The 25,743-nt window shown below is 37.6% G+C and overlaps 1 non-coding gene across 1 annotated transcript; it reads left to right on the top strand.

The window, feature by feature from the left end:
* Window positions 1–1,809: 1,809 nt before the first annotated feature.
* Window positions 1,810–1,913, top strand: LOC112534535. Its single transcript, XR_003078830.2, has one exon. It is a non-coding gene; the product is annotated as a small nucleolar RNA R71 (small nucleolar RNA).
* The last annotated feature ends 23,830 nt before the right edge of the window (window positions 1,914–25,743 follow it).

The raw sequence follows: 25,743 nt of genomic DNA, 5'->3' as shown, positions 1-25,743 counted from the left end.
CGAGTTTCATCCTCTATATATTGAATAAGGTTAAGTTGTGAACTTTAGCATGGATTTTGAGGGGTGATTGTTGCTTGTATATGTATTGAGTGATTGATTGCTTGAGGACAAGCAAAAGCTTAAGTGTAGGTGATTTGATGTGCATCATTTTATACATGTTTATATGCTCAATTGCTTCCATTTTTATGCATAGTTATCTGTTTTACTCCATAATCACATGTGTTTTGGTTCCTTTCATGTTTCAAGTGATTATCGATGGACATTATCAGTAGTTAAGGGAAATACGTGCAAATATGGACCAGAATCCATCAAAATTGAGCAACGGCTACCATTTTAAGGTTGAGCACGGCCTGGACTTTGGCCATGCTGAACCATCAACACTTGACTATTAAGAGTTTTCACAGTTTCCGAGGCCACCACGGCCACCATCACGGCCCGTGGTGGCTTAGCACCGGTGAGGGAATGGCCAGAAGAAGCCCTAATTTGCGGACTCAGAGGTCTAGCACGGCCTGGACTCCACCCGTGCTGATTAGGACGGGCTTGACCACGGCCATGCTGATCAACACGAGCTTGACCATGGCTATGCTGAGACATTTATATAGGCAAATGCGGATTATTTTGCTAGGGTTTGATTTTCTGACTTGATTTCACACATACATGCATGAACCATCCTTTTCCAAACTTCAATATTCGACTTTAGGAGACTATTTCACCTATTGAAGGAAGGATTACATTGGTTTAAACATTATTGAAGATCAAGAGTGGATGTGGAGGCATTCAAGAGGCAATTTAGGGTTCATCATTCAGATTTTAGAATTTAGGGCTTTTCATCCGACTTGAAGAAGAGGAGTGTACATGCTTTCAAATTGCTTTTCTGTATTTGTTCCTTAATTTATGTTGCTTATTAGCATGAGTAGCTAAAATTGTTGAACCCATTGGGCTTCCTATGTTGTCGGATTGCTTTTAGTGTTTATGAGACTTTGATTATCAATGCTTGTTTCTTCTTGCTTTCACTATTAATGAGAAATCACATTATTCATGAGATGTTGTGAGTTGTGGTATTTAGATTGCTTTATGTAATTGAGAAGTTCATTTAGAAATTGGAAATTTGAATAGCAAGAATTGGTTAATGATCACTTAGAGATAAGGGTAATTGACTAGACGGATTAAGAATTAACAACTCTTGATAGTGGTGGATTTAATCTTAAGGCTAACCTAAAATCAATCGTTAGGAAAAGATTCCATTGTTTAGGTTCTTAAGTCTAAGGATTCGATATTCTCGAGAGGGAAATCAAATTCAATTTAGAATCCGCTCACGGGTAATTGCAATTGGTAATCAATATAATCTCTACCTTCACTAAAATCCAACTAGCTTAGGTCCCCTTAGGTTTGCTTTTTCCTTTGATTGTTTCACGAAATCGTTTCAGATTATTTGATACTTAGTTAATCATTTGCTTGCATCTAATCATAGAATAGTAACTTCATCGATCTTGTTAGGGTTAGATATCATAAGACGCTGTAGTAGTTCTAGGATCACCCTTTCCCGAGAATATGACCTTGATACTCGCCGTTAGTGCTAGTCTGCATCGATAGGTTCACTGCCTTAGATTGTAGCTATAGAAATAGCCTATCACTGGCCTAGTCCTAGAAGATTGCCACTAATATGTGTTCATGGCCATCTCCTCAATTAAATTCTCAGCCTACTCTGGCGTCTTACTATTAATGGCCCCACCTGCAGCTGCATCTACCATCTACCTCGTGGCTGAGTTCAAGCCATTGTAAAAAGTCTGCACCTGCATCCATAATGGCAAACTGTGGTGTGGGCAACATCTCAGCAGGTCCTTGTACCTGTCCCACGCATCATACATGCTCTCATAATCAAACTGCACAAAAGAAGAAATATTATTATGCATCTTTGCAGTCTTAGTAGGAGGAAAGCACTTATAAAGAAATTTCTCAGCCAAAGCACTCTAGGTGGTGATAGTATTAGCTGGTAGGGACTGTAACTATCTCTTTGCTCTATCCCTCAAGGAATATGGGAACAGCCTAAGCTGAATGGCATCATCGCTAGTCCCATTTATCTTGAAGGTATCACAAATCTCCAAGAAATTCGGGATGTGGGCATTAAGATCTTCACTAGGCAAGCCTCCAAATAGTACACTCTCCTGCACCATCTGAATGACATTTGGCTTAATTTTGAAATTGTTCACTGCAACAGGTGGCCTTAATATACTAGTGTACGTCCCCTCTAAGGAAGGTCTAGCAAACTCGTACATCGTCCTGTCTGCTTCATCGATGTTTTCGTTGCCGTCTCCCATGTCTACTGGTGTATGGACAGGAATCTTAATCTGCTCCTCCTCCATGTCTAATCGCTTCCTCAGCTGCCTGAGGGATTGCTTTGGTTCGGGCAGAGGGTCTATTGGTGCAGGATTAGAACTCCTAGTCATAAACTACCTGAAATGAACAAGACAGCAACAAACCAAACAAATAAATGAATGAATAAATGAATAAAAATTAAATGACAAAAATAGAAAAGAAATATGGATAAAGTAATAAATAGAGAATTTCACTCTAGTTTTCAAATAAAGATTCCCCAGTAATGGCGCCAAAAACTTAATGCGCATATGCTTATGCAATTACAACTAACGGAGTGAACCTATCGATGCAGCCTAGCACAACGACAAGTATTAAAAATATCGTATCCCTTGAAAAAGTGAAATGCTAGAGTTACTACTTCATTTCTTGTTATCTAGTCTAAAATTAATAACAAAGGTTTCTAGATTTACTAAAAGCTAAATTCTAAGTGTAATGCGAGAATGAATGAGTAAAGAGAATAATCAATACAAGAAAGCAAACCCAAAAAGGACCTAGACTAGCTGGCTATCAAACAAAAGTTAATAGATTATTGAGTCCGATTATGCTACCCGTGGATGGATTCTAAACTAAATTCATTTCCCTCTCGAGACAACCAAATACCTAAACCTAAGAACCTAAAGTTAGAATCTCTTCCTAACGATTGATTATTAAGTAATCCCTAAGTATTAATCCACCTCTATTAAGCTTTGTTAATTCTTAATCCAGCAAATTAATTAACCTTACCTCTAAGTGAAAATTAACCTATTCTTGCAATTAAATTTCTGAACTCGATTGCAATTTCTCAATTGCTAAAAGAATTCTATGAATAGTAATCAATACAATCAATGTTACAAAAACTAGATTTATATTATTAATTGCAAAAAGAATACAAGAAAGGAAACTCAAATAATCTCAACAATTCAGTACAAAGCCAACATAGCAAGGAACCCTAATGGGTTCAACCAATCTAGCTAGACATGTTCATGTCTAAAGCAAATAGGAATTCAATTACAATGAAAGAACAAACAAATTGAAACATATACTCCCTTTTCCTAGAATTGGATGAATAGCTCAAAGCCTTGATCTACGCTGTAGTTCATCTATAGAATTGCTTCTTGATTTGCTCCAAAACTCCTCCTCAATCTTCAATCCAAAATCCAGATCACGAATCTGACATTCCAAGGTGGAATTAGTTTCCTAAAAGCCCCTTAAAATGCCTAACAACACATCTAGCAAAATTACAACGGAAGATCAAAAATTAAAATCATCGATCCGGAACTCTCTTTCTCTTTTTGGCTCATTCCTTTTATTCATTGTGTAAATACGGGCGTGTTACAGCCCGTGTCCCCCAACACGGGCCGTGTCTGGGCCATGTTGGACTCTAATTGACAAAATGAACTGAATCGAGCATGGTCGTGCTCTAGGGTGTGGTACCCTAAAAAACCTTACTGCTTCAAAGTGTTTAAGCTACACGGCTTGGAATTTCTGCACAGGCTCCAACATAGGCCGTATTGACTTCTCAGAAGTCAACCCAATGTTAAAAAGCTTATAATTCCATTCGTTTTCGCCTGATTAATCTAAAATTGCTAAGGCACTGATGATGGACCTATAAAATCTCATGAAACACAAAAGGACACAAAACACGGGTGATCTTGGAATAAAAATATAATTAATGTTAAGAAAATTCACAATAACATGTTAGCAAATATGCGTAAAATGATGCATATCAGTTCCTTTTCTTGAAATTTTTGATTTTGTTTTCTATTTTTAATGTCTTAGTCAATTCTGTTATGTTGCTCAATTTCTTGTTTTTCCTTTAATGTTGAATTGCTGTTATGATTTATTTTAGTTTATTAGTTACTATTGTGGATATTATGGATTTCTTTTATTGTGGTATGCTAGTTTACTCTTTTCCCTAGTTTATTCCATTGTTTCTAAAATTATTGATTTTGTTCTTATTTTTTTTACTTTGTTAATTCTATTATTTTACTCAAATTCTTGTTCTTCTATTATGCTGCTGAATTGGAATTAGCTAATGCAAGTGTGTCGAAAACATGTTAAATTAATGTTGTATTGCTATTAAACTATTGCTATTATTGGAATAATTATTTCTTTAGTGCAAGGAATACAATTTTGGCAATATCAATTTTCATGCATGTACCATGGCTGAGCGGCGTGAGAGACCCAAGAAGGTGGGTATGTGCAAGAGAAGGCATTCAGATCCAATCCGCACATCTCCACCTATAACTCCTGCATGACATAGACTGGCAGGCATTGGAGACAGTCGACCTAGCCATTGAGGTTCGAGAGATACTTCAGACTCCACCCTTTAAGGCCTTCTTTGGCATTATGGAGCCTACTTACAGGGAGCTCACGCTTGAGATTGCATCTACCTTCTTCCTTCAGACTCAGATAAGATTGGTCGCAGCCATAAGCCATCTCATTTCGGTTGGGAGGGTAGACTTATATGATGAGTATTCCCCAATTTGGTGTCGCACTTGGCCTCTATGATCAGGCGACTAAAGAGTCATATCATTTCAGAGGCTCCTTATACAGTCCAGGGGTTTCTTTTGACAAGGCTTGGGATACCATCTCTGAGGGGGACAAGCCTTACTACCCGAGCAAGTCCAAGGCATCCGGCCTCTCTAATAGCTTGCTCTTTCTTCACTGCCTGCTCGCATATACATTAACAGGGCGAGGGGAAAGTTTTGGAGTGGTCACCCAGCTTGATGTATTCTATTTATGGGCGCTATGTCAGAAAAGGAGGGTGGACATGGGATATGTGTTAGTGAAGCAGTGTAAGACTGTCACTAGGGACCAAAAAAAGACTTCGATATGTTTCGAACCTTATGTGACTAGGATTGCTAGGAGGATGGAGCTACTAGACAGAGATTTGTTGGATGAGTTGACGCTCATAGGCGAGATGACCCCTGCTGTCCTATCTACTATGCAGCATATGAGGATGATCACCCAATGTACAGGGCCCTTGGGGCCAGAATACATACCTATTCGGTCAATAGCTTAGGAAGCTCAAGAGGAGCAAGGGGAGCACCCCAGACCTACAGATATTCCTGGCTCCTCCCAACCTTCATCCTCAACAAATCCTCAGCCGTCTAGTGTGCAGATTGATAAGTTGATTATGAGATTTTATCAGATCACTGATGATGTGCGTAGAATACACACATCTAAATGGGGTTTTTAAGGATGATTTAATGTACATTTGGATGTGAATTGGCCCCCAACACTCACCCTATGCGTCTGTTTTTATGCATTAGGTCCAAAAGAAGCCAAAGAGTGATAAAAGGAAGAATTGGAGCATAATTGGACGTCAAAGTTGCTGAAACAAGTCTAGTTTGCACATAAGGAAGCTGACACGGCCATGTTGGTTTTAACACGGGAACATGGCCACCAAAACGGCCGTGTTGGGTGCATTTGACAACAGGAAAAAGATGCGTTAAGGAGCACGACCACAGAGAGTAACATGAGCATCAACACCAGGCCGTGTTCCCAACACTGGCATCAACACCAGGCCATGTTCCCAACATGGGCATCAACACGGCCATGTTCGTGGCAGCTTGACGAATTAATTAAAAGAAAGAAAAGAGGGAAACGTGATCCAAGAAGGGGGGAGGACGTCCCAAACTCATTTCTTTCTCTCTCTAAGGGTTTTCTAAGTTAGAACCAAGGAAAAAGGAGACTTGGACCAAGGTTTCAATTGGATTCCCTTCAAAGATTGAAGATTGGGCGAGCTTCATTGATTGGTTTCAATTCGAGCAAGAGGAACAAGAATCGATTCAAGATTGGGCAAGAGGAATTGGAGCTGTTTACTCTCATCCAAGGGTGTGTTAGAGTTTCTCTACCTTTACTCATTTTTGTAATTGAATTCTTGTGGGTTTTGATAATAAACATGATTAGCTAAGCTTGTTAACCCATTGGGCGACTTGAGTGATCCCTGTGAGGCATTGGTTCATGATGTTTGTGTTGAGTTGTCATTTAAGTTATTCATGCATTAATATTATTTCCATTCTCTGTTAATGATTTGCAATTTGATTTATGATTGAGTATCCTTTGAGATGTGTTGAATACTATCTGTTGTGGACTAGGGGCATAAATTGTAAGGAATTATTGACTGCAGTTTTGTGAGGAGAGTTGTTAATTGCTTGAGGAAAAGCAATGAGCTAAGTGTGGGGCTATTTGATATGCGTAGAATACACACATCTAAATGGGGTTTTTAAGGCTGATTTTATGTACATTTGGATGTGAATTGGCCCCAACACTCACCCTATGCGTCTGTTTGTGCCCATTAGGTCCAAAAGAAGCCAATGAGTGATAAAGGGAAGAACTGGATGTCAAAGTTACCGAAACAAGTCTATTTTGCGCTTAAGGAAGCTGAACATGGCCATGTTGGTTTTAACACTAGTCGTGTTCCCAACACGGGCACCAAAATGGCCGTGTTCCCAACATGGGCGCCAACAGGAAAAAGATGCGTTAAGGAGCACGATCGCAAAGATTAACATGGGCATCAACACCTGGACGTGTTCCTAACACAGGCATCAACACGGCCATGTTCGCAGCAGCTGGATGAATTAATTAAAAGAAAGAAAAGAGGGAAAGGCAATCCAAGAAGGGGGGAGGACGTCCCAAACTCATTTCTTTCTCTGTCTAAGGGTTTTCTAAGCTGGAACCAAGGAAAAAGGAGACTTGGACCAAGGTTTCAATTGCATTCCCTTCAAAGATTGAAGATTGGGTGAGGCTCCTTGATTGGATTCAATTCGAGCAAGAGGAACAAGAATCGATTCAAGATTGGGCAAGAGTAATTGGAGCTGTTTACTCTCATTCAAGGGTGTATTCGAGTTTCTCTACCTTTATTCATTTTTATAATTGAATTCTTGTGGTGATTAGCTAAACTTATTAACCCATTGTGGTTCTTTATCTAGGGATTTTTGTACTTAACTTTTGAATTGTATGTATTGATTTTCAATATTGATTTGCAATGGAAGTGCTTATTGATTTGTTCTTCATATCTTATTGAATGATTATTGGAATTTGAATGTTCTTGAGAAAGAAGTTTAGGTTTGGATTGTCCTTTGCAATCTAGAATTGAATTTGCTTAGAGATAGGGTGTTCGTTCTACCGGATTGAGAATTAACCACTCTCAATAGTGTTAAATGGTACATAATGCTAATTTGGATAATTAGGGTTAGAAAGAGATTTCAACCTAATTAATCTAAGTTAAGATGTTAGTGTCTTTAAGAAAGGCGTTAATTGCGTAGAGATTTTCCCATGGAAATTGAATTCAAGAAATCAATTTCCATCTTTAGTTTCCATTCCTTGGAGACAAGAATTCCCAAGGGGTTATTCCTTAACTTGAATTAATCCTTCCTTAGTAACAGTAGTTAGACAACAATTACAGTAGCTATTAGTTAATTTAGGATTTATTCATCATTCATTTTAGGCTAATATAATAGAGAACAAATGAGTAACTATGGGCTTTCACTTTCCTGAGGAATACGACCTTGATACTCACCATTAGTGCTAGACTGCATTGATAGGTACACTGCCTTAGATTGTAGGTGCATAGATAGCAACCATCAACTGACATGTAGCAATAGCAAACAGATAGGCTTGACAGGTTTGAGTAGGAGGTTCGAGCGCAGTTCCAGCATTTTGATGCTATACAGAGGTAGATTCTGGATCTCCTAAATAGGCAGTTGGCCTAAGGAGACAAGATAGAGGCAGCCTTGCAAAAGAATAGGACAAATGATTTTGACTTTGCTGATTTTGATGAATTCTTCCCAACTCCAGCTGACGATAATACACCCCCTCCAACAGCACCACCTCAGCCACTACCCCAGCAAGATGAGTAGGGCAATATCTCTTTCTATTTTTGAATACTTAATTTGTTCCTTCCCAACACTTTTATACACTATGGACAATGTATCCTACAAGTGTGGGGTGGGTAAGCCGTTGTTTTGGCTTTCCTTTTCTTTTTCTTATGTTTTCCAATTGGCATTTATTGTATTATTAATGATGTATGTAATTTAAGATACTTGTTGTTTGTTGCTTTTGGCATATTATTGAGTATTTTTTAGTTTATCATAGTGGCTAGGTTAAACTAGTGTTGCTTGACCATTCTTTAAGTTGGTAATTTGAATTTGATTAGTTGTTGTGTTTTGTGTATGAATTGATTAAATGATGATTTGATTGACGGTATTTGGACACCTTATGCAAATATACACATTTAAATTGTGATTTTTTGAACCTAATTGCATAAATGCTCCTTTCTTTTTGTTTGAGTGTGCATTACATTCTTCTTATTTCTAGAACTTGCTCGATAATACTTTTTGAGGTCGTATGAACAATCAAATATTATGAAATGATAAGGGCACTTAGGATTCACCATTGTAGCCAAAATCCAACCTGTAAATATTTTCCATTAGTTAGCTAAGTTTGGCTCTATCCATTTTCTTCATTTTACCACTTTGCTTTATCACCACACCTTGTTAAGTCTTTCCCTTTTTTATCCCTACCCTATTTCTTGAAATTTTGCAATGTGTTCATTGAGTTGTTGGATGAAATGTCGGTTTTATTGAATTTACTAAGTCCCTCAAAAATCTTGTTTAGATGCCCCCTTCAATCCAAAAACAAATTTATTGTTTCTTCTTCAAAAAAGAAAAAAAAAGAAAAAAGAAACAAACAGAATAAATAGTACTTTATTGAGTATTCATTCATTCTTCACCTTTTTTAGTTAAATTGTAGGGGAGGCAGTGCAAGAGTTCAGAAATTATTTGCGGACTCCCAAAGTTTCCACACTTAAACCTAAGCCCCATTACAACCCTTGTAAAGAGCCTTGAATTATGATATTTGATTGTTTGCAGTAGCGGAGATCGGATTTATGAGCAAGCCTATGGTAAGTAGGTTGAATATAATTGCGTCGAGAGATTGATGACTACCTTTTAAACACTTAGTGCATAGAGTGACTCCTTGTGAGGCATATGGTTTCTTGAATATTTCATGTTGAATGTACTATTTAACTTCTTCATCCACTAACATGATAATTACTCTTGTTTAGATTGCTGGTTTAGTTTTTAGTTGAGTTTTAATTTGGGATAGATTGAATGTTGCTTAATTGTAATTGAATTCATGAACTTTAAGAAGGGTTCATTACAAGCCTATGATCTAAACTGTTGATTGCTTGAGGACAAGAAATAGCTGAAGTATGGGGGTGATGAGGATGAAGGTCGGGAGGAGCCAGGAATGTCTGCAGGTCTAGGGTACTCCCCCTGCTCCTCCCAGCCTTGCCAGACTCTCAAGAAGTTTATACTCTAGTCCCAAAGAATCCTCCCGGGTGATCATCCTCATATGTTGCATAGTAGAGAAGCGAGCAGGGGTCATCTCGCCCATAAGCATCCACTCATCTAGCCGACCTCTGTCTAGTAGCTCCATCCACCTAGCAATCATGGTCACATAAGGTCCGAAACAGATAAAAGTCTTCTTCGGATCCCCAGTAACATTCTTGCATTGCTTGGCTAACACATACCCTATGTCCACCCTCCACCTTTAATATAGGGCCCATAAACAAAATACATCAAGTTGGTTGACCACTCTAAAATTGTCCCCTCGCCCTATCAATGTATATGTGAGCAGGCAGTGAAGATAGCGCAGGCTATTAGAGAGGCTGGACACCTTGGACTTGCTCGGGTAGTAAGGTCGTCCCCCTTTGAGATGGTCTCCTAAGCCTTGTCAAAGGAAACTCTCGAGTTGTATAAAGAACCTCTAAAATCATCTTACTCTATGGCCGCTTGGTCATAGAGGCCAAGTGCAACACCAAACTCGGGAATACTTATCATGTAAGTCTGCCCCCCTAACTGAAATGAAATGTCCTCTGGCTATGACTAGTCCCTGATCTGCGCCTGAAGGAAGAAAGTGGGGACGAACTCAAGTGTGAGCTCCTTGTAAATAGGCTCCACAATCCCGAAGAAGGCCTCAAAAGGTGGAGTCTGAAGTAACTCTCGAACCCCAGTAGCTAGGCCAACTGTCTCCAATGCCTGCCAGTCGATACATCTACTACAGCCTAACTGCATGTACCACAGCTGCTGGTAACGAGCCTCATGAGTAGGGCTCTAAAACTATAAAAGTCTATGTCGTGCAGGAGCTGGAGATGGAGCTGGACTCTAAGGGCAGGTGGTCGAATTGCCGGTAGTGTAGGTGTAGGTGGGTCAATCAGGTCTGAACGTGATACAACCAAGGATGCATCTAAGTCAACTAGCATGAATCCACTAGCCTATGGAGGACCAATGACACGAGCAAGGAGTAAGAAGTTCAAGCAAGCCTTAAATTAATACTTGGAGCATGTTTTGAAGATGGCTAATGATGGTGCTTTTGATGATGATAACAATGTCTTGAAGATAGTGACATTAATTGCTATTGATGAGCAAAGGGAGCAGAAGCTCAACTTTCAAAAGGCGTGACCACGCCTTACAACCTGTGAGCTGCGCAGAAAGGGGGCAGAAGCTCAACTTCCGTAAGGTGTGACCACGCCTTACAGTATATAAGCTGCCTACAAAAAGAACTTCGAATTTTTCAAGAAAACATTCGTAATGTAATACCCGAAAATTTTTCTTTAATAAAGATAATATTAATAACGAGTTTTTATTTAAGCTAATTTTAGCTTTATTTTTATTTAGTTTAATTGGAATGATTTAAATACAAATTTTGAATTTTAATGTTAGACAAATAAATGAGTTATTTTCCATATCCAATTAGTTTGATTTTTAAGGAGTTAATTAAGAAAATTATTTGAGGAATAAATTATATTTTTTTGGTTATTCAAATTTTTCCCAAATGTATATTTATATAAATAAAATTATATATTGGAAAATTATGGAAGAATTTGTAAGCATGTTTTTATAAAAGAATTTTGGGGAGATTGGTATTTTAATTAACTAGTGGTATTAAATTTTAAGTTGGAAAATATTTAGCAAATTGATTATTTAAATTAATTATGTTTTAGTATTAAATTGAAAATTTATTTTTGGATGAGGATTAAAAGGTATAATTTTATTAAATATGGGTTTTAATGGAAATTTGGATGTTTGGTATTTTTATAAATAAATATGTCGGCCAGGGGTATTTAGGTAATTATGTATTTTCAGTAATTCTTTTTTGCCCAAATTAAATAGTTAAGGGCTTAATTGAAAGGCTAAAGAAAAATTTAGGGTTTAATTGGAAATTTTGCAAGTCGAAATTGCAAGTAATTAAGAAAGTTGAGGGACCAAATTGTAAGGGAGAGAAGTCGGGCACACCGAGAGAGAGAGAGAGAGAGAGTGAGAGAGGAAGGCAGCGGCGGTGAGTCCAGCAGCGGCGGCGGCGGCGGCGTTAGCAATGAGAAAAAAAAAGGGGGGCAGCGGCTTTCGAAGGCCGTTTCTGGCCGATCTTGGTGGCGATCGGCTCCCCTCGAAGAGAGCTTCCTTTGGCGGCAATGGCCGCTTTTAATGGCGAGGAGTTCGGTAGTAGGTGGCAGCTGCGTTTTCCAGTTTTTCCGGCGAGCTCCGGCGGAGGATGGACGATCGGAGGACATATTCCGACTCTCCTCAGCTCAAGCTTCGCAATGGCACCAGTTTCGTGGCGATCAGGCTCCGTTTGCGAATCGACGGCCGAGATCGTTCATAAATCTCTCAGGATGATCGTGGGTTAGATAAGAAAATCGGAAGCGCGGATCGTCATCAGCGCGTCGTTTCGAGTCCGATGGTGAGTTCGGATTGTCGATCGGACTCCGGCGGCTGGAGGCGAGTTGACCGAGCGATCGAGCGTTTCGGTAATTTTTTCTGGCCCGTTAATTTTTGGAAATTCTTTGACTTAATTCATGCTTATTGTTTTGTGTTGAGTATTTGATATTTGTGAGTCAAAAATAATTGTCTGTCGGTTTGCCTGCCTCGTGATTTTTGTGCTGTGTGGTGGAGTCGGGAAATTAGTGAAGTCTTGAGGACCCGACTCCCATTATATTAAATTGTTAGATATTTCTAGTGTTTTTTCTAGCAGGTCCTGGACCCGTTTTACGGGGGGTAAATATCTGTGTTGTAGGGGAGGTTCTGTTGGATTTTCAGTAGAATTCTCCCGAGTCGAGATTCTTAGACAGTCAGTCCTAGGAATCTAGACCTAGGGTCAATTGTAATTGTTCAACAAAATTGATAAATTATTTTCCGTGATTAGATGATCTATCTGTTCGGGTCGCTCCAACCAAGGCACCGAAGCAGAGCTAGGAGGTCGCCCAATTCTGTGAGTTAAAGTCATTTAATCATTGCACTATTGCTAAGTTTGATTTTAATATGCTATTTTAGGATTTATGCTTAATATGATTATTAGTATTGCAATATAAATTATTTCACTTGATTATTAATTATTGAAAATAATATAAATATTATTATTAATAATGTTATAATAATACAACCGTTATTATTTTTCCTCACAAATTCCGCGTTGCTTTACCCTAAATCTTTAATCTTTACTTCGATATATGTTAGATGATTTCATTAGACAATGATATTTATTAAATGTGATGATTGCGACTTGGGAATGTGGCTTTTATAGAACATGTCAGCTGATGGGTTACATCAGGACCGCGTGCACACCAGTAATGATCATGGACAGGTAATAAGACTATTATGAGTTTTGCCCTGGTCGAGCATGGCTCTCTAGGCTGATTTGAGTAAATTGCCGAAGCTAAGTGATGTGTGCTAAATCGTGTTAGCTACAATCTAAGGCAGTGTACCTATCGATGCAGTCTAGCACTAATGGAGAGTATCAAGGTCGTATTCCTCGGGAAAGTGAAAGCCTAGAGTTACTCCTTTGTTCTTTGTTATATTAACCTAAAATGGATAATGAATAAATTCTAAACTAACTATTAATTACAAGCTAAGTTATGAGGGAGATGCAGGAGTAATTGATAAATGAAATAATCAAGACAAGAAGACAAACCCAAAGGGAATCTAAACTAGTTGGCAACCGAACAAAAGATAAAGGATCGGTGAGTCTAATTATGCTACCCGTGGACGAATTCTTAACTGAATTCGGTTTCTCTCTCTCGATAACCGAATTCCTAAACCTAATAACCTAAAGTTGGAATCTCTTCCTAACGATTGATTCTTAAATTAGCATTAAGCTTTAATCCCCCTCTATTAAGCTTTGTTAATTCTTAATCCGGCTAGTTAATTATCCTTATCTCTAAGCGATTATTAACCAGTTCTTGCTATTCAAAATTCCAATTGCCAAATGGACTTCTCAATCACACACAGCAATCTAAACACACAATTCACAACGTGTCATGAATAATGATTATCTTATTAATACTGAAAACAAGAAGAATACAAAACCAACTCAAACAATCCAACAATATAATATCAAGCCAACATAGTAAAGAAATCCCAATGGATTAAATCAGTCTAGCTAAACAAGTTCATGTTTAAAACAATCTAGGAAATCAATTACAATGAAAGAATAATGAAAATAAAACATGTACACCCTTTTCTCTCGAATTGGATGAACAGCTCCAAATCTGGATCTACACTTTGATTAATCTCCCAAACTGCCTCTTGAATTACTTCACTGCTGTTTTGCACTCGGAACCTTGCGATCCCGGGAATCTTACTCACCGCAACTCTCTCTTGCACTCAATACTGTGCAAAAACCGAACCAGCCACCAAGGCTATATGTCACTCTTTTTTTTTCTAAGAAAAATTCATTTTTCTTATATATTTAACTCAACACGGCCGTGTTCAAGGCCGTGCTGAGCACGGCCGAAGTCCAGGCCGTGCTGAAATTGTGGATCTCACCAAGTAGGGTTTCACCACGGCCGTGTTTCTCCCCGTGTTGGCCACCACGGGCCGTGTTGCTCCCCGTGTTGGCCACCACGGGCCTTGCTGAAGGCTGTGGTGGCTACGGAAACCGTGCCCAAAGTGCAAATTTCAAGAATCAAAGCCAATGGTTGAGCACAGCCAGAGTCCAGGCCGTGCTCAATGTATGCATTGCGGGCTCTTGTCCGATATTGATGAATTCTCGTCTGTTTCCGCACGTATTGATCTATAATTGCTTAAACACCGATGACTGTCATATAAATGTTCCTGAAATGCAAAAGAACACAAAACACGGGTGATTTGGGAATAGAAGCACAATAATTGCTAAGAACATACGCAATAATATGCAAGCAAATATGTGTAAAACTATGCTCATCAAATTACCCCACACTTAAGCTATTGCTTGTCCTCAAGCAATTAACAACTCACCCCATAAAACTACAGTTAGCAATTCCTTACAGTTTATGCCCCTAGTCCACAACAGATAGTATTCAACACATCTCAAAGGATACTCAATCATAAATCAAATTGCAATTCATTTACACATAATGGAAATAATATTAATGCATGAGTAACTTAAATGACAACTCAACACAAACATCATGAACCAATGCCTCACAGGGATCACTCAAGTCGCTCAAAGTGTATAATAGGTAAATAACAAATCCCTCAAAGCAAATGCACAAGACCCGCTCACCATAAGCTTGCTCATAAATCATATCTTCGCTACTGTGAATAAGTAAATACCAAAATCAAAGGGTCTTTACCAAGGTTTTAATGGGGCTAAGGTAAAGGTACGGAGATTTGGACAGAAGTGTGAAAGTGCTGGAATTCGTGCGATAAACGATAGTATATGCTCAAAGGATTAAATGCCTAAGATCACAAAAAGAATCATTCACTAAAATCCCTACTTCATAGAATAACGCTCACAAATGCTCTAAATCCAATAAAAAGATAAATAATTGAAGAGATTTGTTTATTATATATTCTTTTTTTTTTTCTTCTTCTTCTCTTTTTTTTATAATAATGAACTAGCACCTTATTAGCGACCGCTGCATATAACTCGAATAAACATAAAGAATAACAAATACAAATTGGATTAAAGGGAGCATTTAAAATATCAAAAAAAGATTTAGTGAATTTACCAACATAGCAACTAGCTTTTAATCCCACATAAAGTTGAATAAATCACAGAAAGAAATTCCAGCATAAGGGTAAAGGAAAGATAAATGTAAAGAATGGTATAATTGAAGTGTATAGGTGTAGATTATAAAGAAAAGGTTAAGGCTCAAAAACTGGCTAACTAATGGAAACATAAGGTGATAGGCTTTTGGTCAATGTGGTGAATCCTAAATCGCCCAAATCATCTCATGGTATTTGCAATATTCATGTAACTTCAACACGCATTACAAAGCAAGTTCTAGAAGCAAAGTTAAATACAATGCACACTCAAACAAGAAATATAAAGAGCATAAGTATAATGAATGCTCAACTGGCTCAAAATCTCACTTTCAAGTGTGGTATTAGGTGCAGTTGGTTCGCAACATCATTAATTGAATCATTACTTAAGAAACACATGCATATGATATTATCAACGTTCTAAGTTAAAATTCGACAATTTGAAAAAATAATTAAATAACACCGGTCTAACCCGGCAGGGTTGATATGTAAAACACCATAAATTGTTTTCCAAGGACAATGAACAGCAAAGAAAAGTAACTACAATTCTATAAATCAAGTCATCAATCAACTAAAAAATAGCATACTCAAGTGCATTAAAACACAGTGTCCTAACATCCCCTAAAAATACACAACACCTAGCCATAGCAATTTCAGATATATTAAAAATCCATATGAGAGATTAAGGTTTACCCATAAGCACCCCACACTTGAAGAACACACTGTCCTCAGTGTAAAATGTTATGGATACCCCGCATGGAATGCTCAACTAAGAGAACAAAGGCAACATAATTCAAGTGCATGACATGTATGAAAAATAAAGTAAATAAATGCAGAAAAATAAAAAGATCTAGGGGACCGCCGTGATCATCCATCGAGGCTGATGTTGTGGAAATTCAGTGCATCCTCGGTAGAATCTGAAAGTAATAAAATAAAGAAATAAAATCGAAACTGAAAATATGAAAACTAAAACTAATAAAATGTTTCAAAACAAAAGGTTAAAATATTAAAGATTAAAGATAAAGTTTGGGGTGCCTCCCAAAGCGCTTCTTTTTATGTGATGAGTCTTCTTACCGGACTCATGGTGAAAAGCAAACGGTGGGGATTGGCGACCATCCATCCTTTTCCAAGCAAATGGCTTCAAATATCCGCTTAGAGGGATAATCGTCAACTTCCTCTTCCCGGTCAAGCAAAATTTGCCGCGATTATGATGGGCAAAACTTGCTCCTCATATATTTGCACGTAGTCATGATGCTCTAGGGGCTCTTCCAATTTGAAAGCTGGAGTTTCAACAATTGGAAGGATCGACGGTTGGGCAATTTCTTCAGGAGTGTTGATGGTTTTCTTCAGTCCTTGGCTTGGTTCACTTGCTAGGAGAAACTCGAGCTCCTCCAAGACTTCTTCATTAGATAACTCGTGCTCATCTTCCATCATCAAAGGGACTTGTGGAAAATCTACCAACAATTCCTCTAACTGCAACTCAGCATCATCAACTGTACATTCCTGTTGATAGTCTTTCAGAGGAATTATGTTCGCCTCTTCCTTTTCTGATTCCATCTCCATGTTCAAGAAATCATCCTGCACAGAAGCATTATCATTAAACATAGTAGATAAACCAGAAAAATTCTCATCTGAACACAAAATGATGGCGCTCAAATGCTCCTCGGAGTCAGTAGCGTTTGATGGAGTTCCCCATTATTCTGCCGCTAGTAACTGAAAGATCAAGCCTACTTGATGCTCTATGTTCTTAATTGAGGCTTGTTGACCTTTAAGTACCCTCTCTGTTTGTTGGAGTCTTTCCTGAAGACTTGTTATGAACCTCATCATCAGCTCTTCTGACACTAACTCTTCATCTTGAGTTGAATGTGCAAGATTAGGCTGCTGATGTAGTTGCTGAATTCCTAGTGGTTCTTGGCCATCTAAGCTCCATTCAAAGGGTGAATGAGTGCTCCACTCTTGATTGTAGGTGCTTCCATACGAGTCATTTGGCCAACTTCCGTATAATTCACCCTGTTCACGTTATAAGAACAATGAGCAACATCACTATACAATGGACAATCATTACACACATGTAAACCACAACAAAATTCACAAAAGACTTGAGATGAAAGGATAGGATAAGAGAGTTGATCGGTAGCCCTGCAAAATGATTCCACTCGAGCATCTAAAAATGCACGGGCATCCCAATCTTTAGCACTCTCTTGGTTCCTGATCCCATTTTCCAATATGTCATACAAAGAGTTTGAATTTAGCATTGAACCTCCTTATCATTCACTATTTGAATCATAAACTTAAACTAAATAAATATGTACAAATAAAATAAAATAATTAAACAAATAAAAATGAAAATCATAAAATAATAAGAAAGAAAAAAATGGTTAAATTAACAAATAGCAAATTTCACTCTAGTTTTCAAACATTCCCCGGCAACGGCGCCAAAAACTTGATGGGTTGCTACTCGTGTTAGCTACAATCTAAGGCGGTGTACCTATCGATGCAGTCTAGCACTAATGGCGAGTATCAAGGTCGTATTCCTCGGGAAAGCGAAAGCCCAGAGTTACTCCTTTGTTCTTTGTTATATTAACCTAAAATGGATGATGAATAAATTCTAAACTAACTATTAACTACAAGGTAAGCTCTAAGGGAGATGCAGGAGTAATTGATAAGTGAAATAATCAAGACAAGAAGACAAACCCAAAGGGAATCTAAACTAGTTGGCAATCAAACAAAAGATAAAGGATCGGTGAGTCTAATTATGCTACCCGTGGACGAATTCTTAACCGAATTCGGTTTCTCTCTCGAGATAACCGAATTCCTAAACCTAATAACCTAAAGTTGGAATCTCTTCCTAATGATTGATTCTTAAATTAGCATTAAGCTTTAATCCGCCTCTATTAAGCTTTGTTAATTCTTAATTCGGCTAGTTAATTATCCTTATCTCTAAGCGATTATTAACCAGTTCTTGCTATTCAAAATTCCAATTGCCAAACGAATTTCTCAATCTCATAAAGCAATCTAAACATCACAATTCACAACGTCTCATGAATAATGCATTATTTTATTAATACTGAAAACAAGAAGAATACAAAACCAACTCGAACAATCCAACAATATAATATCAAGCCAACATAGTAAAGAAATCCCAATGGATTAAATCAGTCTAGCTAAACATGTTCATGTTTAAAACAATCTAGGAAATCAATTACAATGAAAGAATAATGAAAATAAAACATGTACACCCTTTTCTCTCGAATTGGATGAACAGCTTCAAATCTGGATCTACACTTTGATTAATCTCCCAAACTGCATCTTGAATTGCTCCACTCATTTTGCACTCGGAACCTTGCGATTCGGGATTCTTACACACCTATGCAACTCTCTTGCACTCATCGATGTAAACCGAACCAGCCTCCAGGGCTCTATGTCACTCCTTTTTCCCCTCTTTCTCTTAAGAAAAATTCATTTTTTCTTATATATTTAACTCAAAGACGGCCGGAGTCCATGCCGTCGAGACCGTGGATCTCACCAACTAGGGTTTCACCATGACCGTGTTGCTCCCCGTCGGCCACCACGGGCGTCTTTGAGCCGGAGTGGTGGCTACTGAAACCGTGCTCAAACCATTATTTTGAAGACCAAGTTTGATGGTTGGTCACGGCCGAGTCCAAGTCGTAATGGTGACGGCCTTGACTGGTGGTGCTCGATGTGTGCAACGGGCTCTTGTCCGATCTTGATGAATTCTCGTCCGTTTCCGGCAGTATTGATCTATAATTGCTTAAACACCGATGATGGTCCTATAAATGTTCCTGAAATGCAAAAGAACACAAAACACGGGTGATCTGGGAATAAAAGCACAATAATTGCTAAGAACATACGCAATAATATGCAAGCAAATATGTGTAAAACTATGCTCATCAGCTGTCGTGGCTACGGGGTGCCCAAAGTGCAAATTTCAAGAATCAAAGCCAATGGTTGAGCACGGCCAGAGTCCAGGCCGTGCTCAATGTATGCATTGCGGGCTCTTATCCGATATTGATGAATTCTCGTCCGTTTCCGCACGTATTGATCTATAATTGCTTAAACACTGATGACGGTCCTATAAATGTTCTTGAAATGCAAAAGAACACAAAACACGGGTGATTTGGGAATAAAAGCACAATAATTGCTAAGAACATATGCAATAATATGCAAGCAAATATGTGTAAAACTATGCTCATCACTAAGGTCCCTGGTTGAGCATTGCTCTCTAGGCGCCGGCTTATTTGGATACTTAAGTGACCAGACTGGAGGTAAGGTCCCTAGTCGAGCTTCGCTCTCTGGGCGCCAGTCCTATTGGAATGAGATGTCGGAGTAAAGGTTCCTGCTTGAGCATTGCTCTCTAGGCGCCGTCTTATTTGGATACTTAAGTGACCAGACTGGAGGTAAGGTCCCTAGTCGAGCATTGCTCTCTGGGCGCTAGTCTTATTGGATTAAGAGAGCTAAAAGGCTACTAGAGTTTGGGGTTAGGGTTCTACTGAGCCACTCATCCCGTAAAAGTAAAAATCTATTTTATTTATTTATTTATTTTATTATGGTATGATTATAGTATGATTTGTATTTATGTTGAGGGTTTGATATACTGATTCGAATAATTAATATTTTTTTCTGTGTAGACTGTAAAAGTCTCTAGATTATTTGATTTTATCTCACTCTCGAGACTGACAGTCTCCATTTACTGTTTTTCAGATTCGTGACTGTTAGTCTTCCTGCGACTCTTTCTCAGTAACCTGACTTCTTCATCATCGGGTGGTGTTTGATTTGATATATCAAATTGTAAAAATCTTAGATTCTCCACAGTAGTAATAATACAGGTACCAGTGGTAAATTTTATGAGTTTTGGGTCTTGCCTAATTTTTCGGGCAGATCGATTTAATTGTGTAAAATTTAATGTTACTGTAAATTATGTCATTAATAATAGTAAAAGTTGAGATGAGATTTGTTTGAGTTATGAGTGTCAGGCTTACTACGGGATTCGGTGGCCTTACGCCTACCCATTCCCTAGTGCCGGTCACGGGCCCACGGATGGGGTTGTGACACGTAATGGACCCATTTTTAGTTAATTTCCTATATTTTTGGGAAGTATAGGATAAAGGGAACTTCCTCCTATGAATTTAGGATTTTAAATAGGGTTATATTACTCTTTATCTTATCCTTCCTTATAGGGATAAGATTAGCCACATGTTGGGAGTCTTTTAGGGTTTGATTTTTATTCCTTATCTCTTAGTCCTTTTAGGGTTTAGAATCATTTCAAAACTCTATAAATAGAGTTATGTATTTCGGCTAAAAACAATAAGATCAATATATATTTCTGAATGAAGTTTTATTTGAGTTGTTAACTCTTATTCCTTAAGGTGCTCCTTATTGAATTTCTTAAGATTAAATTAACTTGTTTGATTTAGTTTCACATCTATATGTTTGATCAATCAATTAACTTTTTATTAGTTTCTTGGGTTATTTGAACATTCTTCATCTATTTATAACTAAAGGGCTTAGTAATTCTTTTGCTAAGTTTGTTAGTTCCATAATCAATTGCAAACTTTCAAGTTAGATTTTGGGGCGACAAATTCGAACTTATTGCTAAGGGTGCTTCCTCTTAAATAGGGAGAGCGTTTATCAGTTTGACTTTCTCACCATTACTTATCTTGGTGTTTGAATGTATCTGGTTCGAGTTCGTATCATAACGCCTTCTCTTAGAGACACCTACATTTTGGGGTCTCTCACGCTGCTTAACAATAGTACCTGCATGGAGATTGATCAAAACTCTTGCCATAACAGTAATTCTTACACTAAAGACACCCTTGCATTAGTTAATTTCCAATTCAGTAGCATAATGACTAATTCACAAAACTAGCTCACAATCCAGCAAGTTCAAATATATTAAACAGCGGCAATTAGGCAATTCAAATGCGGGATAGAAGAAATAAAAAAATATAAACAATAGTAACGAATAAAGAAAAATAAACAATAATAGCAAATCAACATTAAAAGAAAAATAAGAAATTCAATAGAACAACGAATAAAATGCAACAAAAGTGATGAATTTAACAATATAATAAAATTAATAAGGAGATTAATGAAAATAAGAAACAATATCAAAAATTTAAAAAATAATTAAAGAAATTAGAGAAAATAGTAAAATCACAAACCAAAATGGAGTATTGAACAAAGTTAAGGGAAGAAACTTACTTGATTCGTCGGAAAAGCACTTGAAAATTAAAGGAAAAAGGGGAGAGGATATCAGTGTATATGCACGAAGAGAGAGAAGAGCAAAAACTTTGGTACTTGTGATATGGCACAGCTTATATAGATGATGAACTACCACGCCCGTGTTCCAGGCCGTGCTAGCCAACATGCCTACAACACGTGTTAGTCGCGGAAAACGTGTTGAAGTCCATTTTTTCTATCAACACGGTTTGGGTGCCCTCAACACAAGCGTGTTACATGACACGGTCATGTCCATAGCACATGTTACTCTCACAAGATGTGTTGAATTCCCATTTCAGCACAACACAGTTTGGGTGCCTCAACACAGGCGTGTTACGTGACACGGACGTGTTCACAACACATGTTACTCTTAGGAAACGTGCTGAAATCACATGTTTCTATCAACATGGTTTGGTTGCCCACAACACGCTCGTGTTAACAAGCACGGGTGTGCATACGGGGCATGCTGAGCGCCAAAATCGTGCTGAAACTCAGAATTCATTTCCAGCGCTTTTTCACACACAATTTTCTACAATTTTCAACAGTCAAACATTCAAGTTACCTTCCACATATCTCTAAACACTCACATGGCATATAAAACTCAAAAATTAAATGAAAATGAAGACTAAACTAGAAAAATAATGTTCCAAAATTAGTGATCAAAATATCGAAAAACACAAAATAAAAGTAGGGGTGCCTCCCAAAAGCGCTTCGTTTTTCCCCGAGTCATTTAAGTAAACTCATAATGCTTGAGCTACTGTTGTTGATGCAATACAAGATTGACTCGCTCCTCAAGCCCCAATGAATCACCATAATAATGCTTCAACCAATGCCCATTGACCTTGAAGTTTTCCTTCTTTGGATGGTGCAACTCCACTGTGCCTGTAGCAATGCTTATGCAACTAAAACTAAGGCAGTGAACCTATAGATGCAGTCTAGCACAATGGCAAGTATTAAAAATATCGTATCTCTCGGGTAAGTAAAATCCTAAAGTTACAACTCGATCCTTGTTATCTAGCCTAAAACTAATAACGAAGGTTTCTAGATTTACTAATGACTAAAAGCTAAATTCTAAATGTAATGCGAGAATGAATAAGAAAAGGGAATAATCAAGACAAGAAAGCAAATCCAAAGAGGACCTAGACTAGTTGGCAACCAAACAAAGGATAACAGATTGTTGAGTCCGATTATGCAACCCGTGGACGGATTTTAAACTAAATTCGGTTTCCCTCTCGAGAAACTGAATTCCTAAACCTAAGAACCTAAAGTTAGAATCTCTTCCTAACGATTAATTATTAAGTTAGCCGTAAGCTTTAATCCACCTCTATTAAGCTTTGTTAATTCTTAATCCGGTAAATTAATTGACCTTATCTCTGAATGAAAATTAACTTGTTTTTATAATTAATTTCAAAATTCAATTAGAATTTCTCATTTACTAAAAGAATTCTATGAACAGTAATCAACACATTCAATGCAAAGAAAACTGGATTTTTATTATTAATTGCAAAAAGAATACAAGAAAAGAAAGCTCAAACAATCTTAACAATTCAATACAAAAGCCAACATAGCAAGGAACCCCAATGGGTTTAATCAATCTAGCTACACATGTTCACGTCTAAAATAAATAAAAATTCAATTACAATGAAAGAATAAAGAAATTGAAACATGTACACCCTTTTCCCTAGGATTGGATGAACAGCTGAAAGCCTTGATCTACACTGTAAATGATCTCCAAAACGCTTCTTAAATTGCTCCAAAACTCCTCTTCAATTAAATCCCAAGAGTCATGAATCTAACGTCAAAAGGTGGAATCAGTCTCCTGGAAGCCGCTTTGGAATGTCTGAAATGCGTCTAGAGAAATTACAAAGAAAGATGAAAAGTCAAAATTGCATAAACTTTTCTCTTTAATGACTCGTTCAATTTTATACTGTGAGCTAAGACGGGCGTGTCCACAGCCCGTGCTCCTCAATACAGGCCTAGTCCAGGCCATGTTGGTCTCTAAACCGTGTTGCTTCAAAGTGCTTAAGCTACACGGACTGGGAATTTCTACACGGCCTGTGCTGGCACGGCCTGAGCACAGGCCATGTTGACTTTCTAAAAGTCAACCTAAGGTCAAATGCTTCTGATTACATACGTTTTCGCCTAGAATTGATCTAAAATTGCTCGAACACTGATGATGGACTTATAAAAACCCCTAGAATACAAAAGGACAACAAACACATTTGATCTTGGAAAAAAAAACACAATAAATACTTAGAGAATGCACAATAATATGCAAACAAACATGTATAAGACTATGCACATGAAATCACCTCACACTTAAGGTTTTGCTTATCCTCAAGCAATTAACAACTCAACTCATAAAAATGCAGTCAGCAAGTCCTTAAAGTTCATGCCCCTAGGCCACAACAAATAGCATTCAACACATCTCAAAAGAAACTCAATTATAAGTCAAGTTGCAAATTATTAACAAAGAATGGAGATAATATTAATGCATGAATAACTTAAACAACAACTCAATAACAAACATCAGAAGCCAATGCCGCACAGGGATCATTCAAGTCACTCAAAGTGTGTATAAGGTGAAAAGCAAATCCCTCAAAGCAATGCATAAAACCCGCTTACCATAAGCTTGCTCATAAATCCTATCTTCGCTACTATGAATAAATGAATACCAAAATCAAAGGGTCTTTACAAGGGTTATAATGGGGCTAAGGTATAGGTACGAAAATTTGGGAAAGAAGTGTGAAAATGCTAGAAATCCTTGCAATAAACAACAACGAATTCTCAAAGGATTAAATACCCAAAAATAGAAAAAATTATTCACTAAATCCTCAATTTGTAGAATAATGCTAAAAAATACTATAAATCCAATAAAGAGATAAAGAAATAAAGAATTTTGTTATTTTTTTTAAGAGAACTGAACTAGCAGCTTCTAAGAGAACTGTTGCATACAATTGAATAAAGTAAAGAGCAAAAATATAGTTTGAATTGAAGGGAGCATCTAAAATATCAAAAGGACTTAGTTAATTTACTAGCATAGCAAATATCATTTTAATCCCAAATAAGAGTGAGCAAATCACAAAAATGCCAGCATAAAGGTAAATGAAAGATGAAATGAAAAGGCTAAAATGTAAAGTATGAAATGGTGTAAAAATGAAGAAAGGGGTAAAGACTCAAACATGGCTAACTAATGGAAACATAAAGGGTAGGCTTTTGGCTAAGTGTGGTGAATCCTAAGTTGTCAAATCATCTCATGGTATTCATAAATTCATGTAACCTCAGCAAGCATTACAAAGCAATTTCTAGAAGCAAAGCCAAGTATAATTCACACTCAAACAAGAAATATAAAGAGCATATATATAATGAATGCTAAAAAATGGCTCAAAATCTCACATTTGAAATGTGGCATTAATTGCAATTGGTTCTCAACATCTTTAGGGATGCTTGCGCATGGGTCATGTTGACTTCCCAAAAAGATCAAACGCCTCCAATTACGTCTGTTTTCGCCCGGAATTGATCTAAAATTGATCCAACACTGATAATGGACCTATAAAATCTCCTAGAATATGAAAGGACACAAAACACGAGTGATCTTGGAATAAAAACACAGTAAATGCTAAGAAAATGCATAATAATATGCAAGCAAACATGTGTAAACCTATGCACATCACTGCCATATGGGAAAACTTACTGGACGTTGAACGGTCCTAACCAACGGCTTTTTAGCTTTTTCAAAAAATAGTCAGAGTCGTGAGTTATACAATAACATACTATCCCTAACTTGGAACTCCTTGGTGCTCCTTAGCCTCTTGTCATGCCACTTCTTGGTACGCTCCTTGTAGATTAAGGAGTTGACATATGCTTGGTTACGCCACTCATCCAACTCGTTAAGCTACCACTGTCTATGTTTTCCTACATTAACAATATCAAAATTGCAAGCTTTCAAAGCTCACAATGCTTTATGCTCAAGTTCAACAGGTAAATGGTATGCTTTCCCATAAACTAGCCTATATGGTGTAAAACCAATTAAAGTATGTTAGGCCGTCCTAAATGCCCATAAGGCATCATCTAGCTTCTCTGCCCAATCCTTCCTACTCACTCCTATAGTTTTCTC

This window comes from Ricinus communis, chromosome 3, assembly GCF_019578655.1.
Source record: "Ricinus communis isolate WT05 ecotype wild-type chromosome 3, ASM1957865v1, whole genome shotgun sequence".
In the NCBI taxonomy this organism is placed as follows: domain Eukaryota; kingdom Viridiplantae; phylum Streptophyta; class Magnoliopsida; order Malpighiales; family Euphorbiaceae; genus Ricinus; species Ricinus communis.
This window is presented reverse-complemented; position numbering and strand designations above follow the sequence as displayed.